Genomic DNA, 17,726 nt, shown 5'->3' with positions numbered 1-17,726 from the left:
AGATGAACTGTCAGGATAGAGTTTCAGGCAGATCGTTGATGTACAAGTTGCTGATGTAAGAGTTACAGAAGAACTGGTGCTAGTGCAGAAGCTGGAGATGAGCCATTGCGGGCCAATTTCCAGGAACTGGCTGTGTCATTCATGAGGACCTTGGAAAAGCAGCCGTACAGGAGCCGTCCCACCATGTGCAGCAAGCACACAGGGAACAGCTTGGACAGTTTCACTACCAGACCAGTCTGCTGCAAAGCATCATAGACAGAAGTCCTCTAAAAATGGTATTTTTTCTCTGTTGTCTTCAATTTAGCCTGTGGGATAACCAGATGATAACTAGTTATCATTACAACAGGGTTCTCTGCAGTGCTAATCATTATATACACCTGTTATTTCTCCAGGCAATCCTGAGGCTATCCAAGTCACTTGATATGTCTGTGCTTCAGTTTCCATATCCATGCAGTGGCTGTGATCCTTATTTCTCACAGAGATTTGATTGGGGACAATCGCAATTTGCAGAACATTTGAGCTCCTCACTTAGAAGATGTTACAGAGATACAAGCTAAGGGAGGGGGGAGGAAGGAAGCAAGAGAGCTTCGAGCAGTGGTAGAAGTGGTATGTATCAGTATGAACATATTCTGCCTTGGTTCTCACTTGAGGGGAGCTGTGCATTTCTCTAGGGCACTCCCTCACACAAGTCCCTCTGTTCCATTAGAGGGAAAAGTCCCAGAAAATAGAACTGAAAGCAACTGCTGTCATCCCTGGCTCCAGGTAGGGCCAGTGCCACCAAGCCATTCCTAACAGGTCAGTGGTTGCCCAGCTGGTTTCTGAAAGCTTCATGATACAGGCAATATTCTGGATATTCCTTCACCATACTTCATCTCTTTAGCCTTAGAAAGTCCTTCCTAATGTCTACCCTGACTCACTAGGTGCAAGCTTTCTTGAGAGAGGGGGGAAGAGACTTCAGGGATTGCTCCTTGCCATAGTCCAATGCCTTGGCTGTCCTTCCCTTCATGGGGATAGAGAAAGGAGGCAGCGTGGAAGCCTCTGAGAAGCTTCCCCATAGCTTAGGGCTGGGAACTGTGCAGGCAACCTACAATTTGCTGCTCCCCTACCCCGGGAAGGGCCCCTACCACGTGAGCAGCACATAGCCACTTCTGCAAGGACCAAGGCCAGGAATACCATCTCACAGCAAGGCAGATCACAGGGAGAAGGAAACTTCAGTGAGGAAGATGCTATGCAAGAAGTGGCCATAGCCTGAGATGAAGACCAGGCTGCCCAGCCCAAACTCTGTGTGCCTTTCCTTGTCAGTCCCGGTGAGACTGTGCTGGGCGCTGTCCAGGAGCCCCATCTGTCTGGCTGCTGGAGTATAGAGTTTGTGCACATTGCACTACGTCTTGGAGAGGGATAAAAGAGGAAATATTGACACAAAAAAGTGATTTCCCTTTGTGTATTCCCTGTTCCCCATGTAGCCTTGGCTAATTAGTAAATTGGCTCATGTTTCAATTAGGACTATTGAAAATGCTTTAGTAGCTGACACATGATAATTAAAGGGACATAGCCAAGACTAAAGCTTTTTTTTTTTTTTTTTTTTTTAAATCTTTACTTGTACTAGAAAAGTCGAAAGTGCTACCAGTGAAAGACATATAGCAATACCTGGTAAAATAAAGTCAAAGTGAAGCACAAGATATCTGTTACCTTTCCTGCATCCTGAATGGAAAAGCTGGTGAGCACTTTGTGATCAGTGTCACCTCTCAGTCTGCGTTCATTTCCTGCCACAGCAGCACAGCCCTCACTTTCCACTGCCATGGCACCATAGAATGGCTTAGGGTAGAGAGGACCTTAAAGATCACCCAGTTCCAACCCTCTGCCATGAGCACGGATGCTACCCACCACATCAAGCTGCCTGGGGTCCCATCCAACCTGCCCTTGACTGCCTCCAGGGATGGTGCATCCACAGCTTCTCTGAGCAGCTATGCCAGTGCCTCACCACACTCTGAGTAAAGAATTTCTTCCTAACATTTAACCTGAATCTCCCCTCCTTTAGGTTAAAGCCATTCTCCCTTGTCCTATCACTATCAGACTGTGTAAAAAGTCAGTTCCCCTCCTGCTTGTAAGCTCCCTTCAAGCACTGGAAGACCATGATGATGTCTCCTCAGAGCCGTCTCTTCTCCAAGCTAAACAAGCCCAAGTTCCTCCACCTTCCTTCATAGGAGAGGTGCTCCAGCTCTCTGATCATCTTCATGGCCCTCCTCTGGACCTGCTCCATGCAAAGAGATAGAAAGTGCAGTCAAATCCACATGACTGTTTTGCAGCGACTTTGCACGGATGCAAACAACTATGCAAGCAATAAGGAATCAGAGCTGCTAAGTCACAGACAGGTGAGCCCATTCAGCACAGTCATTCCTTGCGAACAAATCCTTAAGTACCTGGTATGGTATTTAGGGCAACTCAAGAGACGCAGCACATCTACACGTGTCAGCCACAGGGATCAGCGTTGGAGCTATTAAATGGCAAACATCTCAAGCTCAGCTCTGAAGCCCTGGAAGAGCGGGAAAAGGCATGCTAGGCAGGCACAGCAAAACACCCTGGGAACCTTCTTAGCGCAGCCAGCTCTGCCAGATAAGCAGATTTCCAAAGCGTTCCACATTTCACTTTGTACAAGCATGATAAAATTCTCCAAGACAGAAGGGTTCCTCAAGGAAACATGCCACAATTTGTTTTTAAGAATTACTGCAAAAATGGGAAGAACACGGTAGCATGGTTTGTTAAACTCCCCTCCTCACAGCTGATCCACACTGCTGATCAGCTGACTTACATGTGGTTACACAAACATAAAGAGAAAAATGCCCATGGAGTTGGGCTATTACTTGGTTTAATAAAGCTATTTTTATATTTAGTGTTTTGAAGGCTCAGCTATATAGTCTTTACATTCCCTTAAAAAAAAATGAAGAAAAAAAAAAAACAACCAAAGCACACACACAAAACCAAACACACTCTGGACTGTTTTGTGCATCCCCCTTCCAGGTGGGTGGTGCTGCCTACTGAAGTGCTGTGAGCACATACAGGCCTCACCTGGCCAGCTGCAGGTCAGCTTCTTCCTGCTGGCCCTATGAGATCAGTGCTTCAGGGCAGCAGAGAGCTGACAGCCTCAGCAGCCTATGGAGCTACGTGCTGAGGTCTGTGCAATAAGCACTTGTCTTATACAAGCAGTAATGCAGCTCAACAGTCCATGGAACCAGCCTGTTCTGGTGGGCATCAGCCCGGTGTGGCTGCAGAGCAGTGCCAGGGCCCTGGGCATGAATGTCTCTCTCCCATTAGCTTGGGCTGCTTAAGCAACTACTCTGAGATGATGCTATGCCCTTTTTCTCTTAGAAAAGAATTTTACAAGGAGAAAAACATCAACAACAACCCTGTGCAGAATTTTAGAAAAATCAGACAGTGGAGAAAGAAGGAAGGGAGACAATTCATTCCTTATCAGACGACTTTGAATTTCTCTGCTTCCAGCTTTTCGGATGCACTGCAACAAAAGACTGTGATGTCAAACCCCTTATGGGTACTGATAGCCAAATTAAGCACCGAGATGCTGCTGTTTACTCTCAAGAATGGCTCCAAAACCTGATGTTGTGCAGGAGCAGAGGCACAATGGGCAGCAGAAGGCAAGCTGGTCACCTCAAAGTGCTTCAATTTGTCAAGAGCAATTCAGCTGGAAGGACCCTGTCTCACCAAAGTGCTTTGGTATCCCACCTGCAAGATGCCCTTTATTGTCTGATATATCAGCAGCCCAGGGCTTCAAGCGGTCCCCCCTGGTTTTAGGCTTTCAGCTGAAGGCATGGAGATTTGGAAACTATATTTAGACACCTTCCCTATTCTTCAGCAATAGGGTTGCCATGGAGATGCTGGCAAGGACAGGAAGGTGGGGAAGAAGGGGGAGAGAAAGTTGGAACAAGAGGTGCCAGATTCAAACACAGCACCAGCACGGGGAGGCTTGAAATTCCTTGTGGGGCAAAAGTCGCTGAAACTTGCTAGCTGAAGGAGTCTCCTGGCACTGCCCTGCATTATTGCTCTGTGCTGTTGTGGCTGGTTTGAAGAGACTCTGTGGGCACTGATAGCCACCCACATCCCTAGGACATCCACTCCACACATCCTTAGGCTAACCAGCCACGTCCTACTCTCCGGGCACAGCTCCGAGGGCCGTGTGCCACCCGCTGCTGGCTGCTGTCCAGCTGAGCTCTGAGGAACTTCTTTAATCTCCCTTCAAAATTTGATTCTTTGAACTATCGACAGATATGCAAAAACTTTCAGCTATGAGGTGGCCTGAAACAAACTTGTAGTGCCATGTGACATCCCACCAGACCCACTAGCTGCTGCTGCCTGAGAGCCAAAGCTAGTCCTCTTTGAGCTCCACTCAAGCCCTGCTACTCCCATGCTGCAGTACAAGCTCATACTGATTCTATACCAGGGGCTCGGGTGGGAATGGGAGGCAGGAAAACTGATTTATAAAGCTTTGATGAAGGAGTACCACCAAGTAACATGACCCAGCTCAGGAATCAAAGAACAGAGAGCAGAGCCATGTGAAAATGCCGCAACAGCTATTTCTGATGGCTGGGCTGGCAGCAGTGGGTCAGCCCCAGCATGCCCTGACTCAAAGGAGAAGATGCCAAGGGGCTCGGGTTCCAGCTGTCATGTATGCATAAATTTCAATGGGGAAGAGAGGAAAAGGAAGGAAGAAAAAGGAGATGGCCACTGTGATCCCCTAGAAGGCTGCTGATAGTCTTGGCCAGCTGCTGGCATAGTTGGGATGGCTTTGTCTCTGCCTCCAACTGAGAAGGCAGACAGGAAGCCCCAGCTGGGGACTGCTCAAAGCTCCCTGGCAGAGCGGGCACACTGGGGACAAGCCACTCAGCAGAGCAAGGGAGGCTGGTGACTGTGAAGACCTGAGCTTGCTGATCCCACCACCACAGGTGCCCAGCTGCAGCAGCAGAGAAGGTGGCCACTGCTGGTGGGGATTACAGCATTTGGTCTCCCCCCATGACACAAGCACATGCCCTTTGCAGGCAACAGCTGCAGCACAGACCAGATGTGCAGTTGTGAGCAGATCCCCACATACCTCCAAAAGCACTACTCTTCCCAACACAGGAGGACAAGGACCCCACTCAGTGGGAATGAATGTTCCCAAGACTCTCTGAACTACACATACTACATTTACAATGAAATTCTGCTTTCCAATAAAGGTCAGAATAGTCCCCCAGTTCCTCACATGGGAGCTGGCACATCTCAGCTCTCTCACACCTTCTAGATCTCCAGCACCTAATGGCATCTCCACCTTTCAGTGCTCAAAGCACATCAAAAACAGCAAGAAGCAAAGCAAACACTGACTGGGTTTACAGGTCATAATGCTGCATGAGTATCAGTTGTGATGCATAGCTGACAAAACTCGTGTTTTAACAAGCACAGCTCTTTCTCAGAGATGACACTGGGGAAAACATCATGAAGGTACGCAGTCACAGGCTGGGAAGAGACCAGGTGAGAGCGCTCAGGAACTTGGAAAGAGGAAGTCTCCTCCCTTCCGTCCCTGCACAAGCTACTGCTGCCACAGGGAAACCTGCGGACATGAGCCTTGTATGGCCCTCTTTCCCCATGCACACAATGCTTTCAACCCAGCAGGGCAGTGCTCAGCCCAGCCATTTGAGTTGCTCTACATTCAACAGAGCAGCAAGGCAGCAATCTGTATGAAATTAATGAGCTGCAAACAACGTTGTTCAGCTGCCAGCCTGCAATGAGCCTGCTCTGCATGCTGCAGATAGAATTATTATATATGAACAAAAGGAACTGGAGCCGGATCCTGGATGCTTTGGCTCCAGTCACAGGCTTCTTGTGACCAAGATAAGGGACATCACGCCGAATTTCTACAGCAACATCACAGTTAAACATCCAAACATTTACACAGAGCCAATATAGTGCATCTTTATCCAAGGCAATGTGCATTTGGTCAGGCTCACTGTTTTCTTTTTTCTCTTCTATAGCAATGAAAATGGTGTAACTTGCTATACTTTACTCTATTTCATCCTCTGGGGTTGTTTTCCATTTCATTTCTTACCGAGTTAAAAACACAATGGAAAAAAAACCTAGAAATGGGGTGACTTGCTAGCTCCCAGGAGCTAACACAGGTTCCTAGAAGGACACCAGTTCTGTTGGGCTTCTAGCCACAAGCCTGTGTCTCCAGAACCCAGAGCTTTAGACCATAAAAAGACCACTCCTCATCCAAAAATAAGCAAAAAATAACGTCATCAGTTATTTTTGCAGTGAGCAAGAGTGTTTCAGAAGGACATCCTTCAAGCCTTGCCATATTTTGCAGATGACTGTTTCCACTCCCAGATCTGGGATGCCAGCCTCCTCCCTGTCTCTCCACAGCTAGTCCCCTTGCAGGACAGCTCCGCTCAGCAGGGGAAGGGAACAAGTGCTTCATGCAGGCACAGCCAGACCTAACAGACCCAATTGACCACAGCCCACATCCACCCAAACTGGTCTCATTTAATCAACCATCTTACTGCTGCAATTTCCACCATAAAACTTTGTCGCATCTCAGCCTTCACATGTGGATCCTGCTTTATGGGAAGCACTTTTCTCAAACTCATCTGACCAACCCACAGAGACAGCTTGAATTCCTCCTGGGGTCCCTGGCTAACAGGTAGGAGCCTCCTCCTGCTTTTTTTTGCCACGTGACAGAAAATTCACACTAAGGCCCCTCACTCTTGAGAATAGCTTCCACCATCCTCATCCAAAGATGCTCCTCAGCTCTCAATCCCCTTCTTGTTACTAGTCCTCCGGGTCCCTCAGCCCCTTGGGCCTTAATAAATGATGCTCTGTCTTCTCCCTTTCATGTTTTGAAGGCAACAGTGAACAACAGCTTACATCCTGACAAAGCCCAGTCACATTTGTGATCCACTTTGGTGTACACCCCATCAAACTTCCACTGAATTTGTGGTTTGCAAGCTGGTGTCCCATACTTCTCATGACCTGAGCAGAACCATAACCTAATAATGAAACAACAATTCCCCTAATTCTCCCTAAGCTGTGTTTCACCCAGCTCAGTGGTAAGTGTAGCACCCTTCACTTCAGCATCAGCAAACACGTCCCCAGGGGTTTAGTAACATGGCACAACTGCCTTTAGCCGGAGCTCTGAAGGACAAAACCTCTCACAGACCTCTAACAAGGAATCAATCCCTTGTGCCTCCAATGTTGTCTAATTAGCTTTTGCCTTCCAAGCCCTCTCATCTTAAAAACACAAATCCCTGAGTCTACTAAGTGTCCTTCCTATTGTGGTACCTAGGAGACTTCTTACGACTTAAAATCCCAAGATAAAGAGCTCCTGAAGACAAAGAAAAAGGTGCATTTGATGTTTTCTGAGCTGATTTTGATGCTTTCCCCCCCATACAGGAGGTACCAGCCAGCCCCCTTCCCAGCCAGAACGTACCCAGGGAGTAATACTATTGGTGCCTGCACCCAGCTCCAACCCCTGCTCTCTCCCAGCTGGGTTCACATGTGCCCTGCAGTGCCGGCGCTCCTACCAGGATGCTGCTGTATGCAAGGGAGGCTGTCAGGAGCCTCTGCTCGGTCTGTCTGTGAACCCGGGTGTCTGTTAGCATTTATCAACAGCTCATTCTATGTTTCTGACTCTCCCAGCTCCCTGCTATCACACTCCCTCTCTGCTTCCTCAGTCACCCCAAGAGGTGCTATAGTAAAATGTATGCTGAGAAATCAATTCTAAATGCTCAAGGCCCCTGAGCAGCTGATCCTGATCAGCCACAGACCAGATCTGAACACATGCTCTGTTAGGCTGAGGCTCTCCCATGGCTTTGCATGGTTCAGCTGCATTTATCTCTGCTCTCCAGAAGCAGAACTGAAGCAGAGAAAGTACCAAAAGTGCTGAGCTCCATACGCAACAATCAGCTGGAACAGCAGGAAGACAGATGGGGGAGAGCCCTGGGCTGGCTGTGCCTTCTCACTGCAGGGCAGGACCTTGCCCCTGCAGCCTACATCCATTCTCTGACCTGTTTGCCGCAGCCTCACTGGCACACTGGGCACACAGAAGCACAGGAGAAGTGCTGTGGGCCCTCTGGGTCCCTGCCTGTCCTTGCTGGGAGCTCACTGCCTCGGGTGCTTTAATTCAGAAATGGGACCAAAGCAAGAGCCAGAAGGGGACACTGAGGGCTTTCTGAAGCAGCTTGAGCAGCCCACTCCCATTCCACTCAGAGCAAGACTCAAAGTTGTGATCTGCAGTAGGAGAAACGAGACTGTCTGGGCAAAATGTCTCTTGCCCTAGTCTGACACAGAGTTGAAGAAGAGTTGTGCTTCCTGGATGTGCTGCAGCAGTAGAGCAGAACCGGTCAAGCCTGCCAGCCACAGGCTCTGGCTTTCTCATGGCCCTAATGTTGAGCAGGGTCTGCAGAGCTGGCCTTGAAAATAACTCCCTATTGAGGGCTTAGAGACAGCCTACAGCAGAAACAGCCTGCAGCTGCAAAAGCTGGCTGTGTCAGGCCCACAGAGATCCAGGGCACATCCCATTTTCTGCAAGTTAGAAATAATCTTTTTTTTTTTTTTTTTAAATATGTTTACTTATCAGTTGGTGCCTCCCACAGAAGCAGAAATTCTGAAATCTGCATCTGTGGAAAAAGGGAAAAAGTATCCACTCCTAATGGTATGGCCATCTCTTTAAAAAGCATTGATAGTAACAATCCCCACCAGCCCTGGGAGTATAAAACACAACTCTGACCTGACAGAGAGTGACTGTGAAGGACGGCAGCATTGGACTCCTCTTTAATTTTTAGCCCAACTGCTCCAGATCAAATTCTCACAGAGACCTCTTTTATTAGAGACAAGTTACTGGTTTACAGTCAAGCTGGACTCTTCCTTTCTCCTGCCTCAGCACAAATGAGAACAGCTTTTCAGGCTAAACGAGGCTCTCCTGGCCATCTGTGAGGCCCACTGAAGACTGAAAGATTGCCCAGGTGTAATTCAGGATAAAATCTGGTTTATGGAACATTTAGCACTGTTGAGATTCTATGCTGAGAGAGAGGGGCCCATGTTTTGAGCCAAGAAATCCTCACAGTGCTGACAGATACCAAAACCCTTTTTTCTCCCCTCCCCTCCCTTCCAGTACCAGCAAATCTGATTCGGAATGACCGAGAGGGAACATACTGAATTCTTTCGTACAGTAACTGCACACTGCAGTTCCTCAAGTAGGGACACGGGCCCAAATTCAGCCTTTCTAAAACAGATGTGGGCAGGACTAGGCTCACACTGAGCATCTATGGTACCACCTAGTCGTTTCCTCCTTTTAGCTGCATCCTTCTTCCCAAAATATTCACAGCTAGAAGTACAGTACTGTTCTTCAGCTGAGCTCCAATGAGTTTCTTCCTGCCCCTCCAGGCACTAAGGTTTAGCTTAAGTCAAGTGAGATTTGTTACGTGCAGCCTAATCTAACCAGACCCTGTCACTGGAAGCTGCCAGCACTGCAAAGAACCATGCCATGGCCCAAAAGGCATATTTGGCCATGAAGTGGCCCTGGGCACCGCATCTGCCCCACAATGAGCTCTACCAGTAACAGGGGCTGCAAAAGGCTGCCTGACCCCATGGCAGGGACGTGTCTTTTGGCTGGCAGTGACTGCAAGCAGGGTGCTGCTCCTGCCAGGTGAGCACCAAGGCAGGATGGAAGGCACGTCAGCTACCTGCTGGCCATGCTCTGAGCAGCCATCCTGTTATACACAACCACCACTGGCTAAAAATACAGCTGCAGCCCCAGCCTGGCAAGATGCAAATTTAATGAGGCTTCCATGGCAACAAGCTTCATGGAGGGGCTCTTGGGGGGGGGGGGGGGGGGGGAAGATGCTCCTCAGCTGCATGGGGAAAGCTCGCGGCAGTCAGGCTTCAGGTTTTTTCCTTGCCGTTATTAATAAAATTTTTGAGTGTTCAGTTCAGTTAGCTGCAGCCAAGGAGGCAGGCTGTGTAGTATTTTTAACAGACAAACCTGCATCTATTTCTGGCATGAGGATAAATATTTACTAGTCGGCCTTAATTAAACTCAATCACCCACAGGCAGAAATGTTAAAACAGGGATAAATCAAAGAGCCCATTTCAGCCTACCAATGCTACAAAAATCCTTTTCGGTAAAGTCTGGCTCCTGCCGTAGCTTATAAAATACAGCGCTGGAACTGGCCGAGCCAAAGCCCTGAGGACAGCTAAGGTCACAAGGGAAGTGGCATTGGTTGGCATTTCATGGATGATGTCCTCTGTGCCAGTGCAGGGAGGAAAAAGAACGCAAAGCAAAAACCAGTAACAACAAAAAAACAAAAACCCAAGAAACAACCATCGCAGCTGATGAAAATCTGGGATAAAAAAAAATGTTGTAAGCTTTCAAACAAGAATAAAACCGAGTATTGCCTCTTGTTCTCCATACTGATCCTCCTACGCTGTGTATAAGGATACGGATACGTGCTGGCTAAAATCCCACTTTGATGCGCACAGCTCTATGCATTACATCAGCAGGGGCTGTCCTTTGCCTGACGGGTGTTTAGGGATCCATAGATTATTTCTGCAAAATGTGGAAAGAACTTCAGAAATAGCTAGCCTCTTTCCAGCCAATTCATTGCTACTCGTTGCTGGAAAACAATCATCAGGTCACAAATCAAAGGCCCTGCTTCCATTAGAAACATGTAGTATTTTTCCACAATACAGATTTCTTTGGGGATTTTCTGCTTATTTCATTTATAGTGTGATTTACCACCTTGTACTGAAACACTACTTCGTATCACTTCTTCACAAAGAAGAAACTGAAGCAACTCAAAAGAAAATAAAGGTAAATATAGATATTTTCACTTTATGGATGAGAAACTGAGGCATGGGAAAAGGGAATACCCAGTCTCCCTCCAGATCTAAGTATTTGGCTCTGGAAACAAAAACCAAAGTTCTCAGAATTAACTGCAGCTTGTTATTGAAAATTCTGGCCAAAATCAAGCACTACCCAAAAATCAACGCCCCAGGTAGGCTTCCCTAACATGGCAGGAAGCCCATATTTCTGAATATTAAGAACAAAAACACTGTTTCCTATCTCTTAGCTCAGGTGCCCTCCGATTCAGAGAAATTTGCCCAGCATAAAGAGGCATCCCAACTGATGCAAGAATTCATCATCTGGAGGCATCTATCCCTTGCAAAAGCTCATTTTGTATACGTTAGGTCCCATCAGCGACATCTCTCCTGCTAAAACAAGCTCGTGCCCTGTTATAAACCTACTGAAAGGCAACATGAAGTATTTCACAAGCTATAATAGAAAATCATCTCTCCACCCCATAGAAAGCCTTCTGCTAGGATGAAACATGGTGCATATTAAATAACACGTGGCACAAAAACCAGTGGTACAAATTAAGATGCTGAAACCTTTCAGAGATTTTAGGGATATGAAATGCCATTACCCATGCAGAATGCTGGCCATGCTCTGTATGCCCTTCTCTGGGAAGGGAGATGAAGGTGCAAGGGAGGAGCTACAGCAGCATCCCCTTGACCAGACGAGGTGCCTGGGTTGCTGGAGCTGAGCTCTGAGTGGGAGAAATGGGCAGGTCAGTCTGTGGGCACTTAGATGAAGGCCTAAGGAGATGCCCCCATTTCCTCCTTGTTCTACCTCTAACAATGTCCTGCTTTATAGCTCCAAGAAAGCCACTTCTTTGCCCCGCTTGTAAAATGGGAAAAAGCACTCCTTTGCCTCTGAAGTACATCAGAAGCACAAATGCATTAACGTTTCAAGATGCTTCAATATTATGGAAGAAAGAATGCTTGAAATATGTAAATAAATAGAAGCAAGGTTTTTAAGGAAAGGTAATATGCTTTACTAGCTCAACTAATATTTCTGTATGAGTTCTGAGCATAAGGGATTTGTGTCCAAGATGTACTCAGTTTGAAAATTGGGATTTCTTTTCAAGCCTGTAAAAAGGTTTGCATTGACTCAAATTGCCTTTTCCTGGGAACTCACACCAATCAGCTGGGCTCACATTTTCTCTCCCCAGAGACTTTGGCACTCTCATATCCTTAGGCCATCACAGTTTACAACAACATAAATAGCTAATTAAATTCTTACTTAAAAGTAAGAAAGCAATCAAGCCAGCATCCTCATCAGCTTCTAGAAATCCTTCAGCTTTCTACCAGCTTTCTGACTTCAGACAACTCAGATGAGATGCAGCCCGAAACATCTGCTGCAACAAGAGGGAAGGCAGTAAGGTTCCAGTTACTGATACAGAGAGATAGTTTACCCTACAATCACCCAAATTTCTACACATTATCATACAACCCAGAAACAGCAAGACACAAAAAATATTGAGAAATAACTAGAAAGAAAGAAAATATGGAGCATAATAGTAAGAGGCCAAACTCTTGAGAATATTCTTGAATGCCTGTTCAGTTCTCACCAGGACTGAGGAGAGTCTGCCGAAGAAGAGCTGCTCCAAGGACTGACACCAGCTCCAGTCCCACCAGGTAGGCGTTAGTTCCTTCCAGAAGATACAATGGTGCCCTAGTTCTCTTTGAAAGAGCAATAGCCCACTTAAACCTACCAAGGACATAACATAGTGAGTTTATAAACTGCGGGTTACACTGTAGGAACTGAAAGCATATAAGCCATCAGAGCAGGTGCCATCGCAGAGCCAAAGACCATACCCTGGAGAATGGGAGCAGAGAAGATGCCACAGAGCCCTCAGTCACAGAACGGCTGAGGTAGGAAGCGACTCTAGAGGCCAACTGATCCAGTCCCCAGCTCCAGCAGGGACACCTTGAACAGGTTGCCCAGTATCATGTCCCCCAAAGCATCACCTCTCCTGCCTGCCCTCCTTCAGCCACACTGCTGAGCACTCATTTCCAGACAAAATGGAAATCTTGCTTTACTGTATACACTGTATGCATGTGTAAAAATTCCACAAGTTCTTTTTTTTTTTTTTTAATCCCCAAAGCTACTCTCACAGGCTTTGCACGTGGGTTTCTTTCACGCTTCACAGTGAGGCAGATAATTCTGGCAGATTTCCACCTCACCAAGCAGCTCAGACACCTGGCCTCAGACAACCTGCCCACTTTGTGCTCTCTCCCTTTCCAGGATTTTTCCTTAGGGATGCACTCAGCTGGGCAGGCTTCCTAAACACTGGTCCCATTCCCCTCAGTTTCTATGCAAGGCTCCTTTGCTCCCTAGAATAACCAGTGCAGGACCAATAGCACCGAGGCAGGCAGGGAGCTGGCTGCAAGGGCGATGAAGCTGCCAAGAGGGGAAAGCTCAGCTGCTGTAGACCTTCTCTTTCTGCTGCCAGGAGGGTACCCACAGCGTGACACCAAGGCAGGGACACATGGCACACAACCTGAGCAAAGGCTGGAGTTGGCTTAGCTCCTGAGTCTTTTCAGCACCCCTACCACATCCCCAGCTCTTGCAAACCAGCAATCAGCAGATCTGTCAAAACTGATGAAACCTAGCCACAGACCCAGAGACCTCTGCTTGTTACAAATTATGAGACTTGCTGGCAGAGCATACAAAGTATGCTGTGATTAGGACAGCCACAGCCATTTCTAGCAATATAGTCTCTTACAGAACCTCCTCATGTCCTAATGTCTTGCACACTTTTACATACCTGCCATTGTAGACAGAGACCCAAGAAGGAGTTCAGGCAGCAGCTAATGTTCCCACCCACGGCACACAGCAGTTTGGGTACTGCACAGCTCCTGGCCACCTGCTCTCACGTGGAGAGAAGACCCTCTCCTACACACGGGTTCCTGTAGATGATAGCTAAGGGATGGGAAGGGTTATATCTGAAAGCTGCAAAGGTCTGATGCCTCCAAACGGAGGGTCAAGTGATTTCAGCAGATGAAACTCCCACCCTGCAAAGCAGACAGGTTCATACCTCCCTATAACTGTACCACTCCAACAGAAAGGAAGGAAAACCTCTGATAGGGGACACGCAGTCTGCTGTAAAGAAACCCAGCGAAGTCAGGACCATCAGAGCTGTAAGTATATAACAAGAGTGTCTTCAAACCTACCTGCAAAGAACAAGGCACTACAGCACACAAAGCTGGAGAATGTGCTATGGTTTTGAACCACTTACAGATACATCTCTACTACTTCACCACTCTTAAGAAATACCATAGCGTGTGGGCGAGGAAGAGTCAAAGCTTTGCCTTGTATTTGGCTTGCTTTACAAGCGCTCTTAAAATAAGTCTACACCCAAAAATAGAGTGAAGGGGTTTTGTTATCTTGTGAATAGGCGCGCACAATCTGGCATGCTGGCTGCGAAGAGAAGTCTGTAGTAGATTACACCCTCCTAACAGGCTGTTACATTCAGGTCAGACAACAGGAGAGGAAAGAAGGATAATAAAATCATTACACTTCACTTTTACTTATTTGTTAATACTCTGGATTTTAGAGAATGAAATAGAGACAAAGCTTCTGTTAAAGCACGCTTAACAAGCACCTCTGGCCTGCATCTCACGCATAAGTGATTCTCTCATCTGAGTCTTGATCATCTCTGGAGAGCAGCCTGCCAGAGGTACCAGAGGTGACAGATTTTCAGTGCATGTCTTGGATAAAATCCTACATTCTGCATAAGGTAGCTACGAGCAGATGCCTAAACTGAGCCTCGCCCAAAATGAAGCCATACAGAGGCAGAAAAGCCCTGTTAAATATTGTTTTGTGGAAGGGAATGAAAAATACCTCTGTGATGGAAGAGGAGGAAATATCAGACAAAGACTAAAAGAGCAACAATAGAAAATCTACAGGCTGCATGGGAAACAGGATTTAGTCTAGGCAAATATCTGGCTCTCATCACGTTTGCTGATGGCAGCCTGCTAAATCTTGGGGTTAGGAGACAAGGGGAAAGCTTGCTTTTGTTCTTTTGGGTTTTGTTTTTTAACTGCTGGGGTTAAAAGGGGCACCATCTAAACCTTCAAAAGGAAAACCATTAGCTTGAAGCCTGGAAGAAGACATTCTCAAGGGCTTGCTCTGTCTCCCACATTACTACTAGTCAGCCATGCTCATTTCCCACCCCACCTCAGAAATCCACCCCTCACTTTGAGGCTGCTTTCTGAAGAAGCTGAGCACAAACTCACAGAATAGACCCTGTCCACTTAGCTCCATGAGGAAAAAAAAAATCTCACATAGGCATGGTGAAGTTATGCCTGTTCCTGCATACGCATGAGTAGCCTGCCACAGTCCTCACAATTAACTTGTTTGTCGCAAGGTGAACCTGCAGTCCCTTTTCTCATCAGCCCTGAAAACAACAGGCTGCAAAGCTCAGTTTATTGCTCTGTCTAGTATCTTCTCATTTGGCTCTAATCCCCTCCAATATATATGCAGTATTTCAAATCTCTTGCAGAGATGTGGCTCTTCTGAAGTCCCAATGTTTTTATAGACCTGGCAAGCCATCCATTTCTATTTAATTTAGCTCTTGACACAAATAAACATATGCCCTGAGATTTACATATGGGTAGGGTTTTCTCAGGTTTGCATGCTAGGGGCTGCATCTGTAGCGCAATCACCTATAACTATGAGTGATGCTGAGCTACCCTCCTGGTTATCAGCAGCTAGATGGGGGGCTGCTGCCAGTATGGCCAGGGCGGCACAGAGCCCCTCACAGGCTACAAGCTACCTGCAAACCTGAGTAAAAAAATCATGGACTACATTGCTTTCCAAGCTACATAAACTATTGTAAATCCATTTCATGTCTCCTTTTATAAACTATTGTCACAACACAGACAACCAGAATTTAAAGAATAAAATACAGGGTTTATCCTTTTGACACCCCAACTGTCCCCCAGAGATGCCATACAGACACAGCCCCTGCTTGCTCTTCATAACCACAAGCTTCTTACCTTTGGGCAACTGCTATGGCTGTAGCTCCTCTAGGCTGCTCACTAGAGAGCAGAGAAAGAGATACCTGGGGCCAACAGCACTTCATCCCTCCCAGCTGGCACCTATTAGTTAAGGCAGCCCCATTTGCTTCCACCTGTGCTATAGGGTAAAAGACAGCCTTCAAGAAAGTGGTGGAAGTGCTGTTCCTCAACCGCTCCACATCAGGCTGTTCTTGAACTCCCAGTGGGTGTTCTCCGAATTGGTATTTTCATTTTCTAGCTGGGTATGAAACTGTTCCTTTGTGGAGCTCTGTCATGGTTCCAAATACAGAGCTTCACCATTGCAGGCTCTGTCTGACTTTTTATTATGGACAGTAACGCAACAGAAAGAGAAAAATCTCAGGGGGCATGTGACTGTGTGGAGGGTGGGGTACACAGGTGAATTCCTAGGAAAAGGGCTAGGCTGACTTGGAGAAAAACAAAGAAGAGGAGCTCAGGCCTAATCAACGCATGGTCTTAGCCAATGCCTAATGGTGTCCCAGGCTGTATCAGGACGCTGCTGAGACTGTTCAGCCTGGAGAAGGCTTGGGGGGACCTTGTCAATGACTATAAATATTCAGGAACCACCTGGACATGGTAATGAGAACTCTGCTCTGAATGGCCTGGTTCAAGTAGGGGCTGGACCAGATGGCTTCAGAGGTCCCTGCCAACCTCAGCTATTCATAGCAGTACCAAAAGGGAGCCTGCAAGAAAGCTGGAGAGGGATTCTTTATCAGGGAGCATAATGATGGGACAAGGGATTATGGTTTTAAACTAAAAGAGGAAGGGTTCCAATTATAATTTAGGAATAAATTCTTTACTCAGAGAGGGGTGAGGTGCTGGCACAGGCTGCCCAGAGAAGTTGTGGATGTCCAAGGTGTTCAAGACCAGGTTGGATGGGTCTTTGAGCAACCTGGTCTAGTAGGTGTTCCTTCCCATGGCAGGGGGTTTGGAACTAGATGATGTTTAAGGGTCCTTCCAACTCAGACCATTCTGTGATTCTGTGAAACTCGTGAATAAGCTGGATGCTAAGATGTCAAGCACTCTAAAAATGAGCATCGTGACGTGCCACTCTACGAAGGAATAACCATTCCCTAAAGAGCACAAAAAAATAGCGATGGCAGCATATAAAGGAAGACTGTGAGAATACTGATACAATCAGTGTGTGCAAGCTGATGTTATGTCTGGGACTCATGCAACAGCCTATAACGTTCAAGCTGATTACTGCAGTAAAGTTTCTGGCTGAGAACTTAGTTTCACTGACCTGCATGCATTTAATCAGCACATTGGTACATATCTCCTTCGGTCTTAAATGTTCTTGCTGTGCCTCCTTATTCTGCCTCTCTGGATAAACACAGTGAATGCCTTCCCCCCGCTCACCTGATTCAGTGACATGTCCACAGGGGAAAGAGGATTGGTGACCCCTGCTCTGAGACAGATTAAACAACTGGCTGGACTTTCACCAGCAGATTAAGGAAAATGACTTCCTATCCCTCTGTTCTGAAAGGAAAATATGACCTACTCGTTATGAAGTCTGAAAATCACTGAGAGAAAAGTCAAACCATTCACTCCTGGGATCTTGAACTAGAACAGCCAACATAGAGTGGTAAGAGGATGCTAAATATTTCAGTGATTCAAAGAACACAAGGGGTAAGTAATTAAAAACCCATATGGCAGACAGCAGTTCTTAGACCGTGGTCTGTGGGGCACCAGTGGCCTGCAGAGCATTCTTATGTGGTCAGCAGAAGGGCTGCTGTCACAACAGCAAAGTGTCTGTCACTTTTCAAGCAGTGACCTGCCCTGCTCTTTCCTCTCCTGTGCAAGAG

At 47.0% G+C, this 17,726-nt stretch overlaps 1 protein-coding gene across 5 annotated transcripts in view; it reads right to left on the bottom strand.

Annotated features, from left to right (window-relative positions):
• Positions 1 to 17,726, bottom strand: part of SLC8A3 (solute carrier family 8 member A3) — a 126,203-nt gene that overhangs the window by 24,546 nt on the left and 83,931 nt on the right. Inside the window, exon 1 of one of the 5 annotated variants that reach the window (XM_021403144.1) lies at positions 15,883 to 15,962. The exons of the other annotated variants lie outside the window; for them this stretch is intronic. The gene's annotated coding sequence lies outside the window, so the exon portion shown is untranslated. Of the gene's footprint in view, positions 1 to 15,882; positions 15,963 to 17,726 lie in introns of those variants that run through there. 5 annotated transcript variants of the gene reach the window in all.

The sequence above is a fragment of the Numida meleagris genome, chromosome 6, assembly GCF_002078875.1.
Source record: "Numida meleagris isolate 19003 breed g44 Domestic line chromosome 6, NumMel1.0, whole genome shotgun sequence".
Taxonomy (NCBI): Eukaryota; Metazoa; Chordata; class Aves; order Galliformes; family Numididae; genus Numida; species Numida meleagris.
This window is presented reverse-complemented; position numbering and strand designations above follow the sequence as displayed.